The sequence below is a fragment of the Myxocyprinus asiaticus genome, chromosome 30, assembly GCF_019703515.2.
Source record: "Myxocyprinus asiaticus isolate MX2 ecotype Aquarium Trade chromosome 30, UBuf_Myxa_2, whole genome shotgun sequence".
Taxonomy (NCBI): domain Eukaryota; kingdom Metazoa; phylum Chordata; class Actinopteri; order Cypriniformes; family Catostomidae; genus Myxocyprinus; species Myxocyprinus asiaticus.
This window is the reverse complement of record NC_059373.1, coordinates 3,385,335-3,405,596: the sequence shown is the minus strand read 5'-3', so window position 1 is coordinate 3,405,596 and position 20,262 is coordinate 3,385,335.

Sequence of the window (20,262 nt, the reverse complement as noted above, 5' to 3'; positions counted from 1 at the left end):
TAGGAGATGCCGCTTGTCTGAGAGTCAGCATAATGTGACTGATCCTAGGGTACCAGAACTCTTGGAAACAACTTTCTGTGTGATCATGTTGCCTAGATTTATCCATTTCAAACTATTCAAGGATCTATTCAAAAGCTACATAATAAAAATGCATTTTCAAAGAAGATTTAAAAATGGCTAATGATGAAGCTTACCTCACATGGAAAGGGAGACTAAGGTTAGGACCTATCACAGAAAAGGCATGGTCACCCTTAGATCTATAGCGGCAATGAGGAACCCTCAATAGAAGTTGATCAGAAGACCTGAGTGCTCTGGTGGGGGAGTCAGGGAGGAGAAGGTCACTGATATACTGGGGTGCGAGACCAGATAGTGCCTTGTAGACATAAATCAGAATTTTAAAATCGACCCTGAATTTCACAGGAAGCCACGTTTTGAACCAGCTGTAGGGGGGATAACGCAGTTTGGGGGAGACCAATGTACAATGAGTTACAATAGTGAGTGGATCACAATTTCCAAGTTTTTAGCGATAGATCTCAAGAGGAAAAAGCTACCCTTGACAACAGCACTGACCTGCTTATTGAAAAGTAATGAGGAGTCTAAAATCACTCCAAGACTCCTTACATGATCTTGTACATTTGACGACAGAGGACCTAACTGGGCAACCAGGCCAGGTAAGGAGGACATGGATAAACCTAAAATCAGAACTTCGGTTTTGCTTTCATTTAATAGTAAAAAATCGTTTGCCAGCTAATGTTTAATATCTTTGAAACAATTTAGGGTGTTCTCAAATGAAACAATTTTTGTCTGCACTCACTGGGAAATACAATTGTGTATCATTAGCATAACAGTGATAAGATATGCTGTGCTTCTAAAAAAATAGAGCTCAGAGGAAGCATATACAGGGAAAATAACAAGGGTCCTAAAATCGATCCTTGAGGGACACCACACTGTAATTGAGCCGACGTAGAAGAAAAATTACCTAAATTTACATAGAACGTACTTTCTTTTGGATAGGAGGAAAACCACTGGAGGGCCATACCCTGGATGCCAACCATACATTCTAGACGACTGAGAATAATATTATGGTTGATAGTGTGGAACATGGCACTGAGATCTAATAAAACTAAGATGATAGGTGAACCTGAATTCATGGAGAGAAAAATATCATTAGTGACCTTCAACAATGCAGATTCAGTGCTGTGCAAGTGTCTGAAACCAGACTGAAATGTATCTAAAATGTTAAATGTATTTAGATAGGAGTAGAGCTGCAAATAAACAACTCTCTCCAAAATCTTGGAAATAAAAGGCAGTTTGGAGATTGGTCTGTAATTGTTGTGTATTCCTTAGGAAAAAGGCTTTTTACATGTGTCTCTGGAAACAACATAATTTTAGTGTATGCAACAATTAAGTCCCAGTTTAGATTTTGTCAACATGACAAATTGTGAAAAGCCAAAACACAGTCTATATGTATAGTATGTATCAAGAAGTGTGACATGATCGAGGTGGAACATTTTTTACATTGAGTGCCCCATGTATTCTTTCACAAACTCACTAACCAGAATTCATTTTATGCCATTTATTGAGCATAGCTCTGCCTGCTGATTTCAGTAATACACAACAAACTATAAAAAAATCAAGACAACAAATACCACTTTATCCTTCCAGTCCTAACCATGTAGGGTGAAGAGAGAAGACAATGGTGTCTCCTATTCTCTAGAGAACAGCACTGTGCAAGCAGATTATGGAGCAGTTCCAACATGTAGGACGTGTCCCTTTGGAGTGATGTAGGGACGTACCAGGGACTCTTGGAGAGATGGCCTATAATTAACTGAAAGACAAAGAGGACAATAGCTGTGAACTAACCCCTCTGTACTTAGGGTGCAATGTAGGTTTTAGTTGTTGTTTGGTGATTTATTATGCAAAAGTCAACCTAGTCTCATAGAAAGAACAATACTATAACAAAATTTGTGCAAACTGACTTTTACATGCTGAATTCTATGTTTCATCACAGTTTCCTGATGAAATTAACACTAAAGGTGTTTCAACAACTGTGCGTTTTATTCACTTTCACACAAATCACGAGAACAATGGCTGATTATGACTTCATGAACACTTATTTTTCACTCTATTACTCACACAGTGCTATGTTACGATATCGAACACTTTTACTATAATGCATCATTTGAAATATGATACATTTTAACACTTGTATTACAGACCCACCTACATTTACACACATATTCCAATGTGATTAGCTTGCACGATAGCTCACTGGCGATAGCCCAGCCAAACACGCAAGCTGACAAGTGAGAAGAAAGTGTTATATAAGCGACACGAAAAGACGTGGTTGCTTCAGAAAATGTGCTTTTGATGCGCATATGCTTTAAGGACAAAATCAGGTTTAGGCACTGGCTTAGGGTAAGGATGTCTGTTTGTTTACCTCTCATTTGCATTTAGGACACTATTGGTCAGGTTAAAGTTTTAGGTAAGGGAGGTACGTTTTACGATTAAAACCTCCATCTAATATTCACCTTAAAAACCCCGTCTGATTACAACACAATTTAACTGGCTTTTGGCGCCTCCCGCTGGACACTACTCTGGGAAACTTCAGCGAAACGTGTAATGAGGTGTGTAATTTAGTTTTGCAAAACTGTTGCCACGGGCACTTTTTTTTTTTTTTCTGGCAAGCAAAAGTAAAACATTTATTTAGGCATTATAAAGCGTAACTTTCCCAAAACATGTTATATACCAAATACCTGTCATATGTTTGGACACACCTGACTGAATTTGTTTTGTAAAAATGTAAAACATTTAATTGAGTTTTTCTTTGGCATCCCAAACAGCCAGACACAGGGTCAACCAATGACGTGAGTTTGGGGCGAGCTCTCTGTTTGTCAACCAAGGAAGCAAGACGAGTGTTCAGGAAACCCGTTTGGAAACAGACATTATGTTTGCATTTCCATTTGGTTTGGTAGTGGCACAGAAATTTTACACTTCACCTCTGAAGACCTTTTGATCTTAAGGCTTCTGCTTAAATGCTTGAAATTGGACTTGAATATTTATTTTTAGACTTTAATTCAGCAACAGTAGATTGACTTTTCTTTAGCTAAAATTGGTCTGTGCTTACCGAAATGCAAAACACTGCCCCCAGTGGCCAAAGCCGTAAGTGTTGTTGGTTAAATGGGCACATGTGAGCTCCATTTTCTGGGTATATTATCCACTAAGGGGCACCAAAAGCGAGTTGTGAAGCGAGTTGTTTTCAGGTGTACAGGCTGTACGGTGAAGAGGAATGCATAGTTTATAAACTGAACCCCCGAACCCAAAACCTAACCGTCCGTGGAGTAAAAATGCATTCATCATTGATTGTGAACTTTCTGGTTTCCTTGGGACCAAAACCCATGCCTCTGAGGCATCCCGCAGAGCACGCTATCCAGGAAAAGGTAAACTTGTCCAATTGTCCAAATTTCATAGTTTTGATAACTTTGTAAAATGTGGAAAATAGTACTAATAAACTTTTGACTGGTACTGTATTAAATATGTTGTCGGGCATTTCTTACCCCTTCCCCCATCGTGCGTTCCTCTCTGTCCTCCGTTATTCTTGCTGGTTGGTTGAGCTTGAGACCACTCTGGTCTGGTTTAATCTTCCTGCCACAATATATCACATTCCCTGGCTCTGTCTGACCATGGGTCTGTCCGCTCTGGGCTGCCCGCTGACCCGACGTGGCTTTCTGTCAAAATCCCAAACAAATGGGCCTCTCTGGACAGCGTCATGGTTATTTTCTCTGTGGTGACATGTTTTGGTTAAACACTTAAAACGGCAATGACAGCTCCAACATTTCACTTGCTTTACATACTGTAAAACATGCAAGTTTGCATGATGATTTCAATAAATTACTTTGCCCAGGGTACATGTGCTCTGTTCACAAACCTAGTGAGTTACCAACCTACAGCATCACAGACAAGCTCACAAAACAAAGCATATGCTGCCTTCTAAGAGACCTTATTTTGCTGCATTTAGAACATTCCAAAACTGTCCCTTATGAGGTTTCATTTCTGTTAGTAGGCAGCTGCCTACATAGACAGCAAGGCTGCTCACTAGGTTTTGGAACAGAGCTTTATTTTCATGGGTGGTTGAAAAAAGTAAAGAATGTTCTTGTCATACAGGTCAAAGGGCACCCTAACTTTGGCTGCCATACCTCACATGGCGGAACAATCACATGGATCACAAGGTCATGGTTATCATAACTTCACAGTGATGGCTCTAATCTGCTAACTGGCTCCTGGAGTCATCAATCAGGGTTTGTTCCGCACGAAACAGGTCAAAGGAACAGGCCCTAAATCTGGGACAGGTTAACAACATAAACACTTGGTGAAAATGCACCAACAGAACTCAAAACTCTTGGTATTGACTTTGTGTTTGTAAACAGTCTTTGCAGAGTACTCATAACTCATAAGTTTGGGCATTTTAATAACTTTTATTTTACAGTCACACCACAAATAGAGTGCTACAAGCTTAATGCAAAGCGAAGGGAAAATTTCAAAAAACTTTTCAGGAAATTAAAGCGGTATCATAGTCATTATATTAATCTATTAAAGACTAATAAAAACTAATACTAATAAAAACACTAATAAGACACACCTTGTCCTGTACTAAGAGCAACTATCTAAATGTAAAACAAACATATGATATTTAACAAAGACATTCTGTACATTTCGAATGTTTAATGCAAATTAAAGGAATATTTGAGTGACACTTTGCATGTTAAGCGTGACCTTATGATCAGCAGTTTAAATGTTATTCACAGACCTTTCCATCTGCAAATTTAACAAGGGGAACACATACTGAATTCCCCTTCTAGATTGTTTTGTATTTATCACAGTGTGAAACTAACTAAGCCCCAATTCATTTACAGATGTGAAAATGGAAACGCCCACATACTGATTCTTGTTTACAGATCGATTAATGTAACATATGGTCTTAACAAGCAATAATAAAATTAAATATAAAAATAAAAATAAATTATAATGAAGAAAATGAAAATGAAATTAAGTCTATTTTAAGACCATTAAGATAATTTGTTATTGACATTATATTCATGACACTTAAGCACATGCCCACATTAAATTGTCATTATTGTAATACAGTGCATTGTTAACTGGGTTACAATAAAAAAATACTGTAATATATAATTTGTATTTAAATAGACATCAATTGAAGGTAGTACTAGTACTTCCATGATGTATAAATATTTTTAAAAGAATTATTTAAATTATTTAATTAAATAACCAACATTTTTTTAATAAAAATAAGAAATTAAAAGCAGTATATCTACTACAATTATGCATAAATAATTCAAATAAATTTTTAAAGAATTATTTAAATAATTAATTGAATTAATCAGAAAATAAAAATAAGAAAATAATAAGAAATTAAATGCAAATAATATCACTATTTTCTTCACATTAAAATAATTAGAATGTTTAAAAAATCTTAATGGACCTAAAAAAAATAAATTTAAATTGTCTTAACCAAAATCTAATTTTCTTTGTCTTGATTTTGGGCTGAAATACTGTATGACCTGGATATGTTCTTAACAGGTTTTGTGAGATTCAACCAAATAGCATATGATGTTAAATTTGTTTACAATTTTATTTAAAAAAAATCTAAATAATATATATAAATAATTTAATTTCATTTAATTAATATGCCACTATTTTCTTCACATTACAGTAATTAGAATTTAGGGGAGAAATAATATTTTTAAAATCTTTATGGACCTAAAAACATGCTTAATTTTTCTTATATATATATATATATATATATATATATATATATATATATATATATATATATATATATATATATTCTCTATATATTTCAGCCTGAAATGAAGAGATATTTCAGGCTGAAATATATAGAGAATATATATATATTTCTCTTCATTTCAGGCTGAAATATGACCTGCATATTTACTTGACAAGTTTTGTGAAATTCAACCAAATGGAAAGTTTAATTTGTTTTGTTTGGAATCTCAACTTTTTTAAAGCAGTCTTTCTGCTCTTGGTAAACATTTGTTATACAGAAAAACAAATTTGTAGTAGCCTGTTTTTCACATTTTCTCTGTCTTAACGTAATACTACACTCTAAAGCACAACAAACTCCCCCTGCATCCATCACAAAAGTGTATTGTGGTGAGAGTTAACATGTTTTACTTGCCCAGCTCACAAAGTCAGGGCTCACCGCACACTTCCCTGTTAATGCTTTTATAGACGCTGGACTTCACCAACAAGCCAGACATCTGTGAGAATGACACTGCAACCATCTTCTTCAGTTCCCTCTTGGTTTCACATATTGACAATTCACAGTTCACAGTCATATAGTGTGGGTTGTGAGTGGTCAACCACTCTGTACAATGTGGAGTCATTGTAATTTATTCACCGTATGGCCATAACTGAGAAACACAATTGCCACAATCTGACGTAAAATTAGTGTGTTACAGTCTAAGTTGATGTTAAGTACTGATGTGACCTTGTATGGTGTATAATCTTGTAGACTGCAGAGTGGTGAGATGGTAATGAACAGGTTCTGAGTCCTCAGGGCTTCAGTCTGAACACAAGACGCAAGAACAACAAGTGAACAAGAAAAGAACTGACTCAAATGCGTAGGCTTTCATTGCAAAAAAAAAAAAAAATCCCCTGAACTAATTAAACAAATGTCTGAGGTGCTAAATCTGTCGACCCATGATAACAAAATCAGTGACATTTACATGTTGGCAGATGATCTCTTACAAAAACAACTTATAACGAGCGCTGGGTGTAATCTGTTTACTTTAGTCAAAAGGTAGTGTAACATATTACATTTTAAATGTAATCAGATTGCAGTATTAATTACTTTAAATGTATCATGGTCACACATATTTCTCAAATAATATTATTTATATTTAATGTATTGAAAACATAAATTATCATCATACTGCATACATCGGTTTGTGCTTCTGTGACAGCTAAAGAGTCACTAATGAATCATACCAAGGGACAAAGTGTGTTTCCGAGTGTATCCGAACTCAGCATATGACTTGACAGTGAACAAGGAGGAAATAGATGTTATTTTGAATTTGCTAAGCGGAAAAAGAAACCTTTTTGTTAAACGTGTTTTAGAAAGTAACTAGTAATGTGATTACTTTTTCGATAACATAACTATTAAAGTAATCTGATTACAATTTTAGAATTTTTTTTTTTTTTGTGTATTACTTTTTAAGTAATTTATCCAAGACTGCTTATAACAGTGCATAAATCACATTATTTGCAAAATATCAGGACAGACAGCTCAGAGTTAATATAGGCCTTTAGTAACCAGGATGAAACTCTTAAAATAAAACCTTAAATCAAATTCAACTGCTAATGAAGTTAATCCATTTTTACTTCTGTAATGGGTAATGTATTTCAGAGCAGTGTCAGAAATACCAAAAGTTTTCTGAAATGTCAAAGTTTTAAAATAACGGGCAATATTTGCCGCTGGATTTGATGTTCATGTACAGTTTCTACGTTTATGAGCGCATATATTTTTTCTAGCCATTTAAAACTATCTGTGCCTCATCCATTTACAGTACGTCAATTTAATCAATTCATTAATGCAAATTTTCAAGATTGAGAATTTATTACTTCTTACCCAAAGAATTAAATCAACATCAACTCATATTTTATGCCATAATATGTATAACTAGGACTTTAATAGAATATTAGAACTAGTGTATATTAGATGTTCCAAATATAAAACAGAAGAAATCATTACAATGACATTTATTTACACCACATTTTCAAATTCAGGGACATATTTGTCCCAAGCCCCCCTTAATTTAGGACCCTGTTAAAGGGTGAAACAGGATATTCACTGAACAAAATGTTTTGTTGGTTTTACGTAATTCAGTTATGGACATCGGTTCCATATAATGAAAATGAGTTTCCTTAATATGAAATGATACATGTTTTGTGTTGCATAAACCCAAAGAAATTAAGTTAATCTCACTTAAATTAGATCTGTCCAAATTACTCCACTCAATTTAACAGCTTGCTGCTATAGATATCTTTTTGTTCAGTATGACAATGATGGTGCTGTTGAGGGTCTACTAATCCTCAATCAGCAAAGTACAACTTTGTAAATCACCCATCCTCGACCTAACCATTAGTTTCACCCTTCTCCACAATGGTAACCTCCGAAAAATATCCACCATGACAGAAACTTCTCTAAATCCCAACATAACAGAACATTAAACTTTAACAAGTCTCCTACTTCTTTCATTTTGTGTAGAAACACATTAAAATAACACTTAATTTCCAAATGTACTCTCGCAATCCAGTCTCATGCAAAGCATGCTGGGAAATGTGGATCCCCTGTCCCGTTTCAGAAATACTTTAATTCAACAAATCTTTTTCACATAGTCCCAACACAATTGGATTAAGTAAACATAGTTGGATTGTACACAATGAAATTAAGTTGAGACCCAATACTAAAGAATTGTGTTGGATTGACTCAATTTAATTAAGTAAATTGAGAAAGCCGTAAAAATCATGTTGAGTGAACACTATCCATTAAATTTCATATCACTGTAATCATATCACTTTTTTTTTACTTGGACTTTACAATATAATTATGTTCTCATCTCAAATATAAATGTATTTTCAGTGTTTTCAATTTCATTTCAAATTCACATTCCATCAAATTGAATTGTGTAATATTTAAATAAATGAAATTAAATAAAACTAATTTCAGTTTGATGGAATTTTGTTAAGAAAGTGAAATGAGCAAATCTTAAAAATAGAGAATTAATAATAAAAAAAAGTGATTATTATTTATACTAATTTTATAGTATTTTTAATTTTGGAATTTTGAAGCTTCATTAAAAAAATAAATAATTTTTTATATATATATAATTATATATCTTATATCATGTTTTGACCAATGTTGTGTTTTATATGTTACTTGTGTCAATCTCTTGTCAACATTGAATGCTCTCAAGACTCCCCTGCTGAACTCTAAAAGTCAACTAAATGGCAGGGCTCAGATGGAGTTGCTGGAATCCACACCTTTTTCAGGAGGAGGAAACCAGTGGCTGGGAATTCACAGCCACCATAGTAGAGCTGACTACATTCTGCTTGTGTATTATTACAGCCTGTGGTTTGGAAGACAGAGATAAATAATGATTTCTTTGAAGAACACCCAAGTTAAAGCATTCACAGTGTGCCAGTACTAAAATTTACTTAAAGGAATAGTTCACACAAATGTTTTTTTTTTTTTTTCATCATTTACTCACCCTCATGCCATCCCAGATGTGTATGATTTTCATTTCTTCTGCAGAACACAAATTAAGATTTTTAGAAGAATATTTCAGCTCTGTAGTTCCATAAAATGCAATGGAATGGTGACCAAAAATTTGAAGCACAAAAAAGCACATAAATGCAGCCGAAAAGTAATCCATAACATTCCATTGGTTTGATCTATGTCTTCTGAAACAATCCAATTAATTTGGAATGAAAACAGACCAAAATGTAACTCTTTTTTCACTGTACATCTTGCCATTGCAGTCTGTAGCCACAATCATAATTTTAGGCTCGATTACACATCCTAGTGTTTGACGCATTCGCAGAGCCCAAGATGGCGTTAGGAGGTGTAATCAACCTTGAAATCATGATCGCCAAGGAGACTGCTCATGCCAATATTTATAGTAAAAAAGGAGTTTGTTTGTTCTCACCCAAAGCCAATTGGATCACTTCAGAAGACATGGATTAAACCATTGGAGTGGAAATGTACTTTTATAATACTATGTTTTTGGACATGTTCCATGATAGTAGACCCATCTAGTGTGGGTCCGGTCTAATTTCGGCAAGTGACATTTGGACCAATCTTGAACCGTAATTCCATGTATTATGTGTGACAAACCAAAGTCCCTTTCAAGGAAAGTCAATCCACTCGGTGGTGATCTTTGGAATGCTCTCAGGCAGGCTGGGCAGCTTTCTTTCTTTGTAAACAAGCGACATATAGCTCCTACTTGATGGGGAAAGACCAAAATCTCCAAAATGGTTGGTCAAGATTACGATCAAAGAACATATTTTAAATCAGCAGTAAAATCTGACAACAATGGTATCATAATTTGTGCTACTTTAGCTCAGATCACGCAAAAAACGCCATTTTCCCGGCTTGCCAAGCTAATGTGCATGCATGTTCTCGAGTTGACTGACAGGCGATGTCTGTAACTAAAAGGCGATTGGTTCTTTTACCTGTAAGGAGACTTCCTTTTCTACATCCGTTGGCCATTGGGCGTTCCAATTTATCCCACTGATTTTAATAAAGGAGTGCCGTTTCTGCTAATTAGCCTCTGCCCTGCTGGACAATCCAGATCAAGCTGGTAGCTGTGTTTTGGAACATGGTAGCTGGTCCAAGCTGGACATGAACAGGTCCAAGTTGGTCATGAGCTGGTCCATGTTGGTCATGAGCTGGTCCAAGCTGGTCGACCAGTTACTATGTTCCAAAAACCAGCTTGACCACCTTGAGCTGGTATGACAATCTGGTAACTGGTCCAAGCTGGTCTTCTTGGACCAGCTAATTACCAGCTTGGACCAGCTAAAGACCAGCTTGGACAAGCTCATGACCAGCTTGGACCAGCTAGAAACCTGCTACCATGTTCCAAAACACAACTACCAGTTTAAGTTGGATTTTCCAGCAGGGTCCAAACTCACTGCCGAAATGTTGCTAAATTCGGCCCAAAGCTATTTTGCTATATGGGGAAAGTTATTCCTAGAAGTAGGCTACCTACTTAAGGAATACAGTATTACAGTACATGAACATGGTACCTAAGTAAGGATTCAAATGAGCCTTTTAAACACCTGCCCATCTCACACAAATTTAAGGTGCTTTTCTCTCAACATTATTTGAACAATGAGTGTTTAACGGGGATGACCATAAATCACCTCAGGCACCTGTAAAACGTTAATGTTTACATTATTAATGAGTTGGTGTCTGCTACTTCTTCCTTCGCTACCTCTTTGATCTAACTGAGTAACGAGGAAGAACTAAAAACTGATTTGTCCCAACATGTTAAACTATGGCTCACCCCTGGGCACACACAGGACTTTCAGGTATTTTCCTTTAAAAACGAAACAGAAACTAACCAGATATTTTCTGACCTGCACCTTTAATCTCTCCTTTTTTCCCCCCTAGACACCTGTGTAACACATGCGTTACAAACACTGACCACTAGATGCCTCTCAGAATGACCACTGTTGAGAAAAGGGGAAAGCACAGCTCTAACAACACGACAATCCTGACATTTAATGAACTTTAAACGCTCTCAACACTGACACTACAGGGTAAAGGGTTTGTCCTATCCTCTATATAATAGATCTGTTGTTCTCAGAGCTTAAAATATTTTCTAAAAAGCCAGCATATTTCCCCTATATCAGATGGCTCTCGCTATGGTTTATCTACACTGTTTTATTTAAGTTATTTTTATTTTATTTTATTTTTAAAGGTACAATGCAAATGCATATTAATTAATTCTTTATTACTTTAATGATCTTAGACAGGTAAATATTATTTAAAAATATTTCACCGATTGGGAGTGCTATGAGCGCCATCGCGTGGCAAAACAAGTTTATGCAGTTTGTTTCAATTATTAATTTTCTATATGTACTGTATGAGACTGGGGCTAGTTGTCACAATTTTCACTTCAGTACGTTTATTTTTTAATTTAGTTTTTACAGTCAAATTCTGCATGAAAAAAAAAAACCCAATAAAGTACTGACTCCCAAAAAAGTGCTAAAAATTGGAACCTGTTGTTTATCGACACTGACTTGATAATACAAAATTTAATAAATTAAAAAATACATTCCACAACATTTCAGTATGTAAAATTAATTTTAGGCTATTTACATCCTGAGAATTGTGAAAAATATACTTGTCTTTACACACTTCAACCTTTTGGTTAAAATGTAATTTCACACACACACACACACACACACACACACACACACACACACACACACACACACACACACATACCATTCAAGGAAGTAGAATTCAAATGGAATGAAATTCCAAAACAAATTCATATGGCAGTTTTCAAGTTTATTTTTTTAATAATGCATTTGATTTTTCAGTGTAACATGAAACCTGTTATCATATTATCATATGCATAACAGATGGGGTATTTCCAGAAAAATTACACTATAAAAAATCTTCTTAGATCAAGTTGCAATGCTGAAAAAACATTTAAAGTTTTACTTGATTATTGTAGTTTTTTCGGCTCAAGTAATGCATCTCAGTGCAGCTTTTTCATTACAACATATTTAGATTATTTTTAAGTCGAACCAAAGAGCACAGCAGGGAGTTGGATTAAAGCATCTATTTAAGATAAAATTGTCCTACACAAAATGTTTATGTGGTTCAGTCCCATTTACCCTCTTCCCAGCATGCCATGGGGCATGACTAATATGTTTGCATTGTTTGTCCATTTGCATAGTTATATTTATATAGTTGTTGTTGATTTTGTTGTCACAGTAGTTAACTTGTTGTTTGCGATGTCATGATGAGATTGTATCTAATAAAATTAGCAGTTTGTTGATTGTTATCCTTTTTGTGTTTTATGTGCCAAATTTGGAGGTCAGTGCATGCCATTTTTAAATACTTCATATAATTTTTTTTGATCTCATACTGTAAGTGTTCATATGATGAGTAAAAATGTGATATTATAGGTTTAAGATAGTAAGCACATCGCTCTCCCCGAAATATGTTTATAGAAATATGCTCAGAGATACTCAGAATATTGAACAGTTTAAAACCATGTAAATAAAGAAAGCAACTGTCATAGGACAAAATTGACAAAGTTTAAGAAATACTTTTTAAAGTTACTTCATTTAAATATGTAATTGTTAAATATGTCATATTAATATGTAATATGTACAACTATTATGTAAAAGCAGGTTGACATTTGAAGTTAATTTATTTAAAATGAAGTAAATTAATTCAGCTTAAAAAAGCAATGTAAACTTAATTTCTGTATCTTCTACATAAAACTACAGTATTATAATCAATAATAAAATGTAATAATGTTTAAAATGCCACCTATAGGGGGCCTGGGTAGCTCAGCGAATAAAGATGCTGATTACCACACCTGGAGTCACGAGTTCGAATCCAGGGCGTGCTGAGTGACTCCAGCCAGGCTTCCTAAGCAACCAATTTACCCGGTTGCTAGGGTGGGTAGAGTCACATGGGGTAACCTCCTCTTGGTCACTATAATGTGGTTCTCGCTCTCGGTGGGGCGCGTGGTGAGTTGTGCTGTGGAGAATAGTGTGAAGCCTCAACACGCACTAGGTCTTGCTCAACAAGTCACATGATAAGATGCGCGGATTGACGGTCTCAGACGCGGAGGCAACTGAGATCCGTCCTCCACCACCCGGATTGAGGCGAGTCACTACGCCACCACGAGGACTTGGAGCACATTGGGAATTGGGCATTCCAAATTGGGGAGAAATGGGAGGGAAAAAACATGCCACCTATAGAAATGTGTGTTTAATTTATTTTACTATATTTAAAACATTTTCATGTTATGGACCATATTGGAAGAACATCACTTCATTTCCAGACAATCAATAGATTCAAATTTTGAATCTAATTTTATGTTAATTTTAGTTATTTAAGTGAGAAATGTTATTCTATAAAAATAATGGTAACACTTTACAATAAGGTTCCATTTATTAACATTAGTAAATGCATTAGTTATCATGAATAAACAATTAACAACATATTTGTTACATCATTTATTAATCTTTGTTAATGTTAGTTAATAAAAATACAATTGTTCATTGTTAGTTCATGTTAGTTTAAAGTTCATTAACTAATATTAACAAATATGTCTTTTGATTTAAAAAACTGTATTTGTATATGTTGAAATGAACATTAACTAAGATTAATAAATGCTTAATAACTATTGTTCTTTGTTAGTTCATGTTAACTAATGTTGTAAACTAATGTTAACAAATGAAAACTTATTGTAAAGTGTTACCAAAATAATAATAATAATAATAATAATAATAATAATAATAATAATAATAATAATTCTACATTTTGGTCAAAAATATTTATGTAATTATTTGTCACAAAATGTGTCTTGGACTAATGAAATTGTGTAGTGTGACTTGTTGAATTTCTTTGAATTGCAATTCAGTAAATTCCACTTCCAATCATTCCAATTCCAATTCCAATTCATGAATTGAAATAGAGTTAAAGAGAGTATTCAGAACACTTTTCACATTTTGTTATGTTGCAGACATAAGCTAAAATGCTTTAAATTATTTTTTTTTCACATCAATCTTCACTCCATACCCCATAATGACAAAGCAACAAACAGATTTTTGATAACTTAAAAACTGAAATATCACATTGACATAAGTATTCAGACCCTTTGCTATGACACTTTAAATGTATTTCTCTGGATCATCTTTGAGATGTTTCTACACTTTGAATGGAGTCCACCTGTGGCAAATTCCACTGATTAGACATGATTTGGAAAGACCTGTCTATATAAGGTCTCACAGCTGAAAATGCATATCAGAAGAAAACACAATCTGTCTGTCTGCCTGCTACTGTACACAATGACTCACTGTTCATTCAGCAGAGAGAGAGAGAGAGAGAGAGACTGCAGTGCAATGACAGCATAACCTTTATTTAGTGTGTTTGAAACAGACACCAGCTCAACTCTAATGACACGTCCTCTAAACAGACTGACGCAGGTTTGTAATTTGCAGCGTAAAGAAAAGTCTACACTGAGAGGAGGGCAGTTTTGTCATATGTTGCCATTGCCAGTCTGTCTGATCTTCTTCAACTTTGAAAACTGAAATTTATAATCAGCATTATCACTCTGAAATAACTGAGATTTGTACATTTTCTGAAGAAAATCTGAGTGGTGTTTGCCCTTGCAAAACTTGCTGCCATAATGCTGGTTTTGCTATATGGTTGCAAATATGTTCCCAGTGCTTAATATAAATTATCATTCATGTCTGTAAAACAAACCGTGCAGGATGAGTTACACACTGAAGTTTAATATTTAGGGTTTGAAGTTTGTTCAAATCATGTATGAGCAATAGTAATAGTGATGCTTGCCTTAGCAAACACCACTAAACTGTTCACAAATTAACTAAGTATCATTGTTAAAATGCACTAATACAACCCACAACATCTATCCTCATTGACTTGACCTTTTTGAAAAGGCTAATGGCCGAGGGTGTGAATGAGTGGAAATTAGTTACATACAGTGCTATTTATAATTTTAGATCCAGTTACAAAAGGGAATGTAACCTTTAATAATGTGGAGATTTTTGCCAATAAAAATCAGCCTACTAAATATTTATAAGCCTGTGATGACAATGATAATAATTATAATAAGATGTAATGGAATGAAAAAAATAATAGTTTGATATTTGACTTATGAGATCAAATGCTTTTTTGGACCTGAATGCGTGTGATAGTCAGCTAGCTATAGTTGGCTAGTCAGACAGTCAGTCAGTTAGCTATAGCCGGCTAGTCAGACAGACAGTCAGCTAGCTATAGCTGGCTAGTCAGACAGTCAGCTAGCTATAGCCGGCTAGTCAGACAGACAGTCAGCTAGCTATAGTCAGCTAGTCAGAGTCAGCTAGCTATAGCCGGCTAGTCAGACAGACAGTCAGCTAGCTATAGTCAGCTACTCAGAGTCAGCTAGCTATAGCCAGCTAGTCAGACAGACAGTTCGCTAGCTATAGCCGGCTAGTCAGACAGTCAGCTACCTATAGCCAGCTAGTCAGACAAACACTCAGCTTGCTATAGACAGTTAGCTAGCTAGTAAGACAGACAGTCAGCTAGGTATAATCAGCTAGTCAGAGTCAGCTAGCTATAGCCAGCTAGTCAGACAGACAGTCCGCTAGCTATAGCCAGCTAGTCAGACAGTCAGCTAGCTATAGCCGGCTAGTCAGACAGACAGTCAGCTAGCTAGCCAGCTAGTCAGACAGACAGTCAGCTAGCTATAGCCAGCAAGTCAGACAGACAGTTAGCTAGCTAGCCAGTTAGTCAGACAGACAGTCAGCTAGCTATAGCCGGCTAGTCAGACAGACAGTCAACTAGCTATAGTCAGCAAGTCAGAGTCAGCTAGGTATAGTCAGCTAGTCAGACAGTCAGCTAGCTAGTCAGACACACAGTCAGCTAGCTATAGTCAGCTAGTCAGTCAGACAGTCAGCTAGCTATAGCCAGCTAGTCAGACAGTCAGCTAGCTATAGCCAGCTAGTCAGACAGACAGACAGTCAGCTAGCTATAGCCGGCTAGTTAGACAGACAGACAGTCAGCTAGCTATAGCCGGCTAGTTAGACAGACAGACAGTCAGCTAGCTATAGCCGGCTAGTTAGACAGACAGTCAGCTAGCTAGCCAGCTAGTTAGACAGATATTCAGCTAGCTAAACCAGCTAGTCAGACAGACAGACAGACAGTCAGCTAGCTAAAGCCAGCTAGTCATACAGACAGTCATCTTGCTAAAGCCAGCTAGTCAGACAGACAGCAAACTATAGCCAGCCAGCCAGATAGATAGAAAGCAGGGGTGGGGCCAGAAGGGTGGCATGGGGTGGAAGCTGCCACCCAAAAAATTAGCTTTGCCACCCCAACTCGGACCCCGCTCGCATACTGGAGACTTGTGCACAACGGCTTAACCCGTCCGTGTCACGCATGGTCCATAACAATGTTCTATGGGACTTTGGAAAAACCCTAAACCAAGCCAACATGATTAGTGGACTGGAACTACTGTATAAATATGTGTTTTACAAAAGAGTGGCATAGAAACATATTGAAAAGCATGGGGACCCTGAGGCACTTTGTCTTTTCTTTAACTGGCCTCTATTTTGTTCTGCTTCTGTCATCAGAGTTTGTGCAATGTTAAATAGGGCACAAACTTCTCGGTTCCATTTCACTGAAATATTAACCACTATCTCAGACAGATCCTCGGTTAAACTTCTCAGTTCTGTTCATCAGAGTTTCACCTAAAGGGCCTTAGTGGAGAATTCCTGCGGTCTCAGGAGACATGTGGTTCACTCTTTTCTTGTGTGCAGAGATGAATAGTTAATGAAGGTCTTGTTTACTTGGACAGAATGGATACTGACACAGCAGATGTCACCTGAGATTCTGTGAGATAAGAGAAATCAACAGAACTGTGATACTTTCAATCACACACACACACACTTTTGTTTCTTTCTATAATCGTGAGGACTTCCCATTGACTTCTTTTGTTTTTATATTGAGTTACTGATGTTTTGTACACCCCAAAGCTAGTTATTAAATTATTAGACAAGCAGACAGACAGCCACAAATAGTAAAATAAATCCAGGAGATAGAAGGTGTACACATTACATTAAACCAACCTGAATTCATGAAAATTATGTGACTGTGGTGAATTGTTTGCAAAATAACATCACATGATTCAGGAGTTCTATCGAGTTTTAAATCAGCAAAGCAATTGGTGAAGCAACCAAGTCATTTTGTGGTGCTTTTATGACTCTTTCATCCCACATGTCATTTCGCGTACTTTTCAGGACTTGTATCCCTGTGCAACGCAACATCAGTTGAGCTACCGAACAATTTGATCGCATTTGAACAAGCTCGTAAATGTAGCTGGCTATGGAATGCAAATGTTACAATATATCATCTTACAAGTCATGTGCTATAGTGAAAGTGTTTATATGTCATAAGATAGCATTGTGTTGATGAATCGACAATCTGCCGTTTTACTTTTGTTGTTTTATTTTATATAAAAATAAAAGTGAATAAAAGTCATTGTTGTTGTAGTGCCTCTAGTGTTAATTTCACCAGGAAACTGCTATACTGCGATATGTACAATGAGCCAGGTAAAAATTATTTTGCAAAAATGTAGGTATAGTATCGTGATTCTATGAGACCAGGCATTAAACCAAAAATTGGAAAAAGTTATAGACAAGATTACAAAACTACCACAGACTTTTTTTTTTTTTTTTTTAATAGTGAGGATCATGTAAAATGTCATCACTAGCCTAGTTGGGTTTTTTTTTTATTTTTTTTTTTAAGTTTCACTATGTTAGTGTGGATATTTAAAAACAAATTTGCACACACTCTAATTACTGTATCTATCTGGACAATCCATAGCCTACTGTTTTTATATCTAGCTTATAATAATATCAACTATAGACCAACCCTAATCCACACCCTAAACCTAACCCTAGAATTGGAAACATCATTAATTTAATTAATGTTTTGATCATTTTTCCAAACGAAGATGTCGCATAATGTCCACAAAGGGGGGTTTGGTCTGATTTAACTCACCTCTGGGTGCAGATTTGCCCTCAAACTAGAGCAAACAACACACACACAGAGTGAATTTTCCTGAGGTCATTGAAAGTGAACCACATCCTGTATCCTTCTGGTAGAGTTTGGATGCCAATTTTGTGTATTTGGATGCCAATTTTGTGCCGAAGATTCCAGCCCTTCAATTATTAATGGAAAGTTCATTCATTAAACATCTACCTCTTACTAAAATCATTAAACTAATCACACACACACACACACACACACACACACATGCCTACCAATGCCCAGTAATGGTTATAGACTCTCTGAGGACTTAAGTAATTGATTTGACAGTAGTGGACATCCGTTCTGGAGGAGAGAAAAAAATCAGTTCCACAGCAAGACGCCAATCCAGAATAACTAATCCAAACATTCTCATTCCCGTCTAGACTTCAGTCTTAAAGACTAGGAGTGCCACTTCCAGTCAACAAGAAAGCAAAACTGACTCCATATTTTCTTAATACACATTATTTGTCTTACTGTGAACGATTCGTTGCTGCATGTTTCCAAATAATAATAATAATAATAAATTCTTTGTAATTTTTAATCTAAGTGTAATAACTTGCTCCGCCTCTGAAACAACTTTTCATTTTCAACAGTCAAGTGACTCTTGTAAATGCTATGTAATCTCAACATTGCAACTATTTCTCACAATTACGACTTTATATCTCGCAATTGTGACTATTTCTCAGAATTACCAGATATAAACTCACAATTGTGACATTTTCTGGCAATTACAACTTTATAACTTGGAATTGCGACTTTATATCGCACAATTCATCTATTTTGCAATTACAACTTTACATGGAGAGATATAAACAACTGCAAGAAATAAAGTCACATTTGTAAGATTTAATGTCAGAATGTCATTTTATATTGTTTTATTCCGTGGCGGGATCTGGCCTCCATTCACCATTATATGGGCAAAAATAAATAAAAATAAAAATCTTTCTCCGTTGATGCCAATTCAAAATTAGCTGTGTGCTTTTAACTAAACTTTTAACTTTTGTTGTGAGCAATAGATAAATAGAAAATATATAAATTCACCAGTGCCCAGTTATTTTTGGAAGGCTCTCAAGTGTAAAATAGACTTTTTCAACCCCTCCAATTTGCCTAGCTCCGTTCCACTTTTCGCAATCAATTCCAGATGGAAAATTATAGATGCTTTAAGAAAATGTTATTTAACAGATTATTAAAATGTCAGCACAGTATTTTATGGTTTCTAGCACAAGCAATTGCATTGCAATGCTTAGCAAGCAGAAACAAATGAGAAGTGAATCTCTAAGCAGAGGGGTAATAGCATCTAATGTGCTATTGATAAACAAATAGTGATGAGAAGGCAATGAAAGTGACTTAAAGTGTGTTGTGGCAGGATTTCATAGCCCAGAGCTCTCCCTAGAGATGCATATCGATTGTACAATAATTTGCATGTTTGTTCATCTGCGGTATGTTGGTGTCAATGTCTGAAGTTTATGACTGAGAAGTGGATTCGCTTTAATGGATCCCTTACACATCTTTAAAAGAGTGTTATATCCTTGCCTAGTTTAGCAGGCATTTTTGAATATTCTTCTATTTTGGGACACACTTTTTCTCTCTGTTCTGAGATTGTTTGCTACGTATAACCAAGAAGCAATCAGTTAGCACTCCCGTTTCAATAGCTATATATTCCAGTATTTGTTATTTTTACATGGTTGGCAACAAAAAGTATCTTGTCACACATGGCCTCTTTTAAATGGCATTCAATGGACAAAGATGCTTTTTGATGACAGAATGTTATAGTTATGGCATCTACCAGAAGCAGCTAATTGCTCATGCTAACCAGTCATGCTAATCACCCAGGCCCCTTTATGTGTACAACTCATAAATTAGCTGATTAA